The sequence below is a fragment of the Silene latifolia genome, unplaced genomic scaffold (genome assembly GCF_048544455.1).
Source record: "Silene latifolia isolate original U9 population unplaced genomic scaffold, ASM4854445v1 scaffold_57, whole genome shotgun sequence".
Lineage (NCBI taxonomy): Eukaryota > Viridiplantae > Streptophyta > Magnoliopsida > Caryophyllales > Caryophyllaceae > Silene > Silene latifolia.
The window spans coordinates 6,581,766-6,589,783 of record NW_027413480.1 but is presented as its reverse complement, the minus strand read 5'-3'; the positions used below and the strand labels follow the sequence as shown (position 1 = coordinate 6,589,783).

At 33.5% G+C, this 8,018-nt stretch overlaps 1 long non-coding RNA gene across 1 annotated transcript; it reads left to right on the top strand.

Annotated features, from left to right (window-relative positions):
- Positions 1-447: 447 nt before the first annotated feature.
- LOC141639719 (uncharacterized) lies at positions 448-1,305 on the top strand. Its single transcript, XR_012542636.1, has 2 exons — positions 448-1,092; positions 1,194-1,305. It is a non-coding gene; the product is annotated as an uncharacterized LOC141639719 (long non-coding RNA).
- The last annotated feature ends 6,713 nt before the right edge of the window (positions 1,306-8,018 follow it).

Genomic DNA, 8,018 nt, shown 5'->3' with positions numbered 1-8,018 from the left:
ATTATTAATTTCATAATCTATAATTATTTCCACTTCAAATTGACCCGATTAGATTTCAAATTTATTTTATTCATCGTCTATGAAATACTTTACGCTTTTCAAACTCGGCATGTGACATTTTAACACTGTTGGAATTTTAATCAAGGATAATATATTAACCGCTATTTTCACTTTACAGACGATTTCGAACCTTTTATTACAGACGCATATTAATATGTACTGTTTCACCGCCCAAACTCCCATAGAATGCAAGTGGTAGCTTGTTATTATGTGCAAGTGGACGGGTTACTTCTCCAACTATCCAACTTCTTCTCTCTTCTCTGTTCACTCACTACAAAGAACATTCTCTTGTACTCCTTTACACGTTATTTATCATGTCACTGTTCAATCGTCATCATTGTTAATTTCCTCGCCCTATAAATAGGACCATCACCATCGTCACCCATCACCATCTTCACATCCTTTAAACCACCATAAGAGTCCGACATGAAACTAAAACTGAGATGGTCACCTAAATGCCCTTTACTTATGTTGTCCCAGTAAAAATAAATAAACCCGAAACGACTCGCTTTAATCGTACATTACACCGAACACCACCATTCCCGTTTACCACTCACGACCCCATTTACCACCACCATTCACCACCTCCTTATCACCCACACAAACACCACGCCACCATTCGCCTCCGTCCCGCTGTTCCCATATCGCAATAGGAAACAAACCCGAGTCAGCCTCGTGACACAACAAACCACCATCATTCCCGTAACCACCATTCACAAATTCAATTACCATCACCATCACCATCGACATTAACAACAATAACTAACAACACGAAAACCCGAACTACCTTCATCACTACCATCGATCATAAAATCAAAACCGTTAAAACTGTTTTATTCGTCGCCGTCCATTACCCGGAACTCGCCATTGATCGCCAAACACCGCCGTCAACCGCCGTGACCTTCCCTACACTGTTTCCCCAGCCCCAACATCCCATTCCGCCACCTCGCCTTCGTTGGACTACCCCTGCTCCGTTGGTTTTCCGTCGAGTCCAGCACAGGCCGCGACCACCGCGTCCTCGTTGCACCACCCGTGAGCCGCCATCTCCCTTTCCCCCTTTTTCTTCTCCTTCTTCTTCTACCATTTATATTCTGATTCTTTTCTACTTTTGTTCTTCTAATCGACCACCGCAGGTCCGTCCTCGCTGTTGCCTGAAACCGCCTGTATCGCCGTTGTCGGGGCTGCTTGCTTGGCCTTGTCGATTAATTTGAGAAGGGAGATTTTGTTTTTTTTTTTTTTTTTTTTTTTTTTTTTTTTTTTTTAAAAAAAGAAGGAAAGTAGCAATTTGGTGGGTTATAAAGGGAAACGTGATTTCCAAAGTGACCTGGGACAATTGATGACGGGATTTTTTTATATACACTCGGACCATCAATAACATATACTCGGTTTGAGTTATTTACGTTTCGTGATAAGACTTGCATTTACGACAACATACCTTAATAGTTGAGACGGTTACCTTAGACAAGTTATTTTTATTTTAAGACGGTAACCTAATCTTACTCTTAACCTTCTTAATCTTACAAAACTTGTTTATGTTAATTATATTAATTTTGTTTAAACTTGAGTTCCATAAGTTTGTTTGTTGTTATAAATGAATTAGATACATTAGACCACTTAATTTATTTATATCATGTGAAATTGTGTAATCATTATCATAATTATTAAATGGCTAAATAATTTAATCATTGTAACACCACTTATCATTTACATATAATACGTCATAAAATATGAGTTATACTATCATTCATTCACATTTTATATTCTTTAAAATTTAAATACATAATTTTAATTCTAGAGAATAATAATAATATAATGTGGTTGTATTATGAAATGTGTTACTTGCCAATGGATGATTTATCTAATAGCAATGAGAAAAAGTATGAACAATTAAATAACCAATCGACTCAAGAAAATATTTTATTTATTTAAATATAGGCCGGATAAAATTAACGGGAATAATGAATTTAACAAAAAAAATAGAGGAATTAGTAAAAGTAACAATAGTAACCACGGAGTAGTGAACGTAATGATATTAAGAAAAAATGTCGTGAAAGTAATAATATTAATAGCGGGGTAATGAACCTGTCTCATAATTTGAAAATAAATTTTACATTTCATCATAATTACAAGATATGTCGTAGAAAAATATATTACAAATAGTAAACGCGTGAGTTAGACAGCTCCAACATAGTTTATTTCATTTAAAATAAAATTTAACGGTAAATAAAGGTAGCCCGGGCGAAGCCGGACACCAAACCTAGTTTTTATTTTAAGACGGTAACCTAATCTTTCTCTTAACCTCCTTAATCTTACAAAACTTGTTTATGTTAATTATATTAATTTTGTTTAAACTTGAGTTCCATAAGTTTGTTGGTTGTTAAAAATGAATTAGATACATTAGACCACTTAATTTATTTATATCATGTGAAATTGTGTAATCATTATCATAATTATTAAATGGCTAAATAATTTAATCATTGTAACACCACTTATCATTTACATATAATACGTCATAAAATATGAGTTATACTATCATTCATTCACATTTTATATTCTTTAAAATTTAAATACATAATTTTAATTCTAGAGAATAATAATAATATAATGTGGTTGTATTATGAAATGTGTTACTTGCCAATGGATGATTTATCTAACTGTTAATTTAACGTTGTCATTATATTTAACATCTTATTCATGTTGCTATTACATGTTACCATTATAAATATAAATTATGAAATGATTGAATAAACATCCTTTATGGATAATAATGAGCTTTAATACAACGTAGTCTATTCTAATGATCCATATCGTGAGACCGTCACACGAAGTAAGAAATGAAATGTGATTAGTTATGTGTAGTTACATGGGCGACTATGCTATAATGATACTTAGGAGTCTTAGTATACGGGATAGCTCGAGAGGTGTTCTTTATGGGGCCTTCGAGTATAGAACAACCAACTTCTTGATGGAGTTGTCTAATGAGAAGTGTCGATCGGCGTACGAAGGGCACAAGATATGTCTTTCCGGATTAGCTGGGAGCACTCGCTGGTGTTCCGAGAGTAGCGAGTGTTTGGCCATTCATAGACAGGGATTTGACCAGTCTCGTACTTGTTGGAATATGTGTCCTCCGACAATAATGCGATCACGACTGTTGATCATGATGATCACATGTTTAAGTCTCATCAAAATGAATACAATTGGGAAGTAATATTGTTACTGTCAACTGGTCAACATATATCGGTAATGATTGGCTGACTAGAGTTTGACATTACTTGTCGTGTGACGGTGGTGATCGATTGACCCCTAGGTCATACCTAAAGGGCAACACTCTTAATTGATTATTTAATTAATCGTATAACGTTGCGAGTTAATTAAATTACTTGAAAATTGACGGACGATTTTGGAAGTAAAATTTACGTATCATATTGAAATGTGATTAAATAAGATACGGTCTGAGTAATTGAATTGTATCATTACTCGGATGAAATAATTGTTTAATGTAACAATTAAATTGAATGAATTGTTATAAATACAATCAGTTGAAATTTATAAATGGTAAAATATTTTGGCACAAGTAATTATGAAATTACTAAGTCGATTATTGTATGTGACGTATTTTATTAATACGTTGATTTTTAATATGTTAAAAATACATAACAAATATATGTGACATGTGACATGTAACATATAGACAATTGACAAAAATAATATGGAATCCATATTATAGAGTGGGCCGAAAATTAGAAGGATTTAAGCTAATTATAAGTTGTTTGTAATTAGTGGAAAACACAATGATTAAAAGCAAACCTAGCCATGCAAGCCTATTGTTCCTTGTGAAGAACAATTTCTCCATGCATTGGCTCTCCTAAAGCCCCTCCTCTTACACGGTTTTGAGAAGGCAAATGCTATCATTGTTTTTCAATAATTTTACCTAATAATATACTAAGTGTAGTGTATTGTTTTCATTCTAATTGATTCATCCAAAATTAGTATTCTAGAGAGATAAAAAGCTCTCTATTTCTCCCTCCATAAAACCGAAACATATAAGTGTTTTATAAAAGTTTTTGGTTCAATTTTCTACCTTGATTAACATTATACTAGTATTTGTAATATTAATCAAATTAAGAGAAGCCTTGGGTATAAAGCTTGGGGAGAGATCTTATACTTAGATCTTGTTCATCCATAAGGGAAAAGCTCAAGAACAAGAGAGAAAGGTGATCTCTCTTGTGCCCAATAAAACCGAAATATTGAATGTAAGGACATGATTTCTCCTCTATTATATTATTTGTTTGCATGCATAAAATCCGTTTTAATTTTATGACAAATTATTTAGACATATATGAGTATGTTAAGAATGTATATGAATCTACATTTCCTTCAATCGGTATCAAGAGCCACGGTTGTTTGCATGCAAATTGGTTAAAAGTTTTTCCGAGTTATGAGAATAACAAATAAAACTTGTAAAATTTGTGTTATTATGATATATCACGAAATTATTACATGCATGTTAATATTTCTGGTCCTAAAATGTTTTAGGATATTTTGGTTAATTTTTCGGATTTTTATTGTTCATAATTTACTATAATGGCATTTAAATGTGATTTTATGAGTAAAAATGTCATTTTTGGTCTAAAATTAGCTATACTTCGAATTTTAACTTGGTTTTCGGATATGTTGTCACACATATTATTTTGAGATAACCTGCAAATTTTCATAATTTTTGGACTTGTTATGCTCGAAAAATGAATTTTTCATTATTAAATTCGGATTTAAGTGAAAAATAGGTTAATATGAGTTAAATTTCGAATCTGGTCATAGAAAATTAATATGTTGTCACATGCAATTTTACAAGATGTGTGTAAAATAATTGGCTATAAAGAAGTCTTTTTGCATGATTTATGGATTTTTGAAGAAAAATAGCATAAATAGTGACATTATTAGTGGAAAATTAATAAAACATAATCTATGACTTAGGAAAAACATCTAATGTTGCATTTTATTATATTTTTCAGATCTAAAATTGAAAAGTTAATGAAAATAATTTTTCCATGTTTTTATGATTATTTTATTAAAAATCGATAAACCGCAACATTGTTTTTCCGGGAAAATTTCGAAATTTTAACCTAAGATTTTGAACATTATGAGTGTCATGGAATTTTTCCAGAATGTTCATGAATTTAAATTTCAAATTTTGAATTTATTTGAAATTTTGTGATTTATTTGAAGTTTAATGGCTTATTTTTGTATTTTAGTCCATTTATGAACAATTTTTATAAAATATGGGTTAATTATGGTCAAATTATTAGTGAAGACTATATTTTGAGTCCTAAGAGGTTAGGGTAATTAACTTATACATAAATATGAGTTTATGTATTTTTGTGATTATAAAATGTTGAAATCACGCAAATCCGTAAAAACCGAGTAATATACGATATTGGCTAATTAAAGGCGATTTAGCATAAAATTGAGCATGTTCATACATATTATAATGCTGCATTTTCTTTATGATTGTCATAATTTTAATTCATGTAATTTTTGAATTATGTAATTTTACTTAGTATGGCCTTAGATTTTAATTGGTATTTCCCGAAATGTATGGGAATATCGATTCGGTTGTAATTTTATTGTGATCTCGTATCACCGTTTTGTAATTTAATAGATTTATTTTATTTTAGTTACAAATGTATAATAGGAAATTATGTAATTTATTATGTAATTTTATTCATTCCGGAGTTCCAAAAGACGGATTTCTTCAAGAATGGTGATACATAAAGACGGTGTTACCTCGAGATGCGTGCCACAACCGAAGTTCAAGGGACCAATGGAGTTGGTTTCCGAATATGTAATAGTTAAATAGTTTTTCTATTTTAGGAAAGGCCATACTAGGATTTATTTATCTTTATGCTTGCATTTTATTTTATGTCACATGCATCGCTAAATCGCCATAACTAAACATGCATTGTCTTTTATCGAGTTTATCGATCGTGTCAATTAGAATTATCGTAGTTCACCGCTTTAGTTCACTTAAAACGTGATAGATAATGAATTGACATGACCTCTCGCTAAAACTATCAATTGAGACATAGCCTTACCAAATAGTAGAAACCATGAAAACTTATTTCGTGAGGGAGTGCACTCGGCCACACCGGGGTACAAACCTTGTTACGTAGGGGAAGTGGGTGATGAATGTTAATCCACCGAATTCATGTTGATGAGGGATGTATCGGCCCCACCGTGCCCAAGTTAATGTGGGTTTGGATCATGGACACATTTATTTGAAATTTGGATTGAACTCAACAAAAGTATTTGATAAGGGATGTATCGGCCCCACCGTGCCCTTGTCGATGTGTTTTGGGCTATAGATAATTGTTAATGTAATATTATCGACCAAGAGTTCTAAAAGTAGAATCGATTAAACGTTAATCCACCGAGTTATATTGATAAAGGATGTATCGGCCCCACCGTGCCTAAGTCGATATGAATTTGGGTCTTGGAATCATTTATCTAGTTGGGTAGAGGTCACTAGAAAAATGCAAATAACTTGTTTAAATCATACATTTTTACGAGTATTATTAAAACGACAATTGTTTTACTCCTTATATTTTGTTTTGTAGACCACTTCTTTTTCATAACAAATGGCAACACCAACTCCTAATGCTACACCACTCGCTACTTCATCTTGGCTCCGATCTTTTATGGATCGATGTAAACTTGAAAAGAATGGGTCAAATTTCAACGAATGGGATGCCCAACTCAAATTAGCCGCCGAAGGTGACGACAAGCTTCGTTACCTTACCGAGGCCTCTCCACCCGAACCCTCCACTAGGTCCACCGCGGCCACTAGGCAAGCCTATGAGGCTTACCAAAAGGAGTCCGCCGCAATGAAAAATGTCTTAATATTTGCGATGGAGGCGGACCTCCAAAGGAGAGCCTTCAAAATGGGCAATGCTAATGAGATTTACTCCAAACTTGTGACCATGTTTTCACAAACTCCGCGGATCGTCCAATATGAGGCGGCCATGGCATTCTTTGATCTCGACTTCAAAGAGGGCCAAAAGGTTAGCCCTCATGTGCTCAAACTCATGGAGCTTGTCGAGACCTTGAAAATTCAAAAGGTTGAAATCCCCAAAGAACTCATCGTAGATAGGATTCTACACTCCTTGTCTAAAGTCAAGGCATATGTGCAATTAGGGTGAATTTCAACATGCAAGACAAGGACGTGTCTCTTGAGGAGTTGCACAAGTTACTTGTGCAAGCCGAGAGGGACATGGGGTTAAATGTGAACCCTCCCAAGGATGTGCTTAACATAAGCACAAAGAGTAAGGGGAAGTTCAAGAAGAATGGGAGAAAGGGCAAGAAGCAAGCTCCCACATTCACCAAAGCTAAGTCTTGTGAAGCTAGCACCTCCAAAGTCAAGAAGGGTCCTCTTGATAAGTGCCATTATTGTAATGGCATGGGTCATTGGAAAAGAAATTGTTCCAAATACCTTGGTGATATCAAAGCTGGAAAGATCACTCCAGTAGGTAAATGACTAACCTTCTTTTATGTTTCTAAATTCAACTATGGTATTATGATGCAAAGTTGTGATAATGTATCTCCCTTTTTATTGTAAATAGGGCCTCCACCAAGCAAAGACAAGGGAAAAGAAAAACAAGCATGAGAAACCATGGAGAAGCTAAGGATAGCTTTTGTGGAGCTTTGTTTTTCATTGTCTTATTTTAAGTTATGTTTTGAATTTTTAGAACTTTAAGTTTCCGTGTTCGACATGGAAAGGTATTTTGGATAATGGTTTGTATTTTGGATGATGGTGACTTGGTTTGCAACCCAAGTCACCCGTTTTTATCATTTATCCTTTATGTTCTAAAATTTCATCCTTAAATGCTTGCGTTTTGAAACATAAGATTATTCACTTAAGATGATCTAATAGACAATTATAATGACGGGTTTCATTATATGTC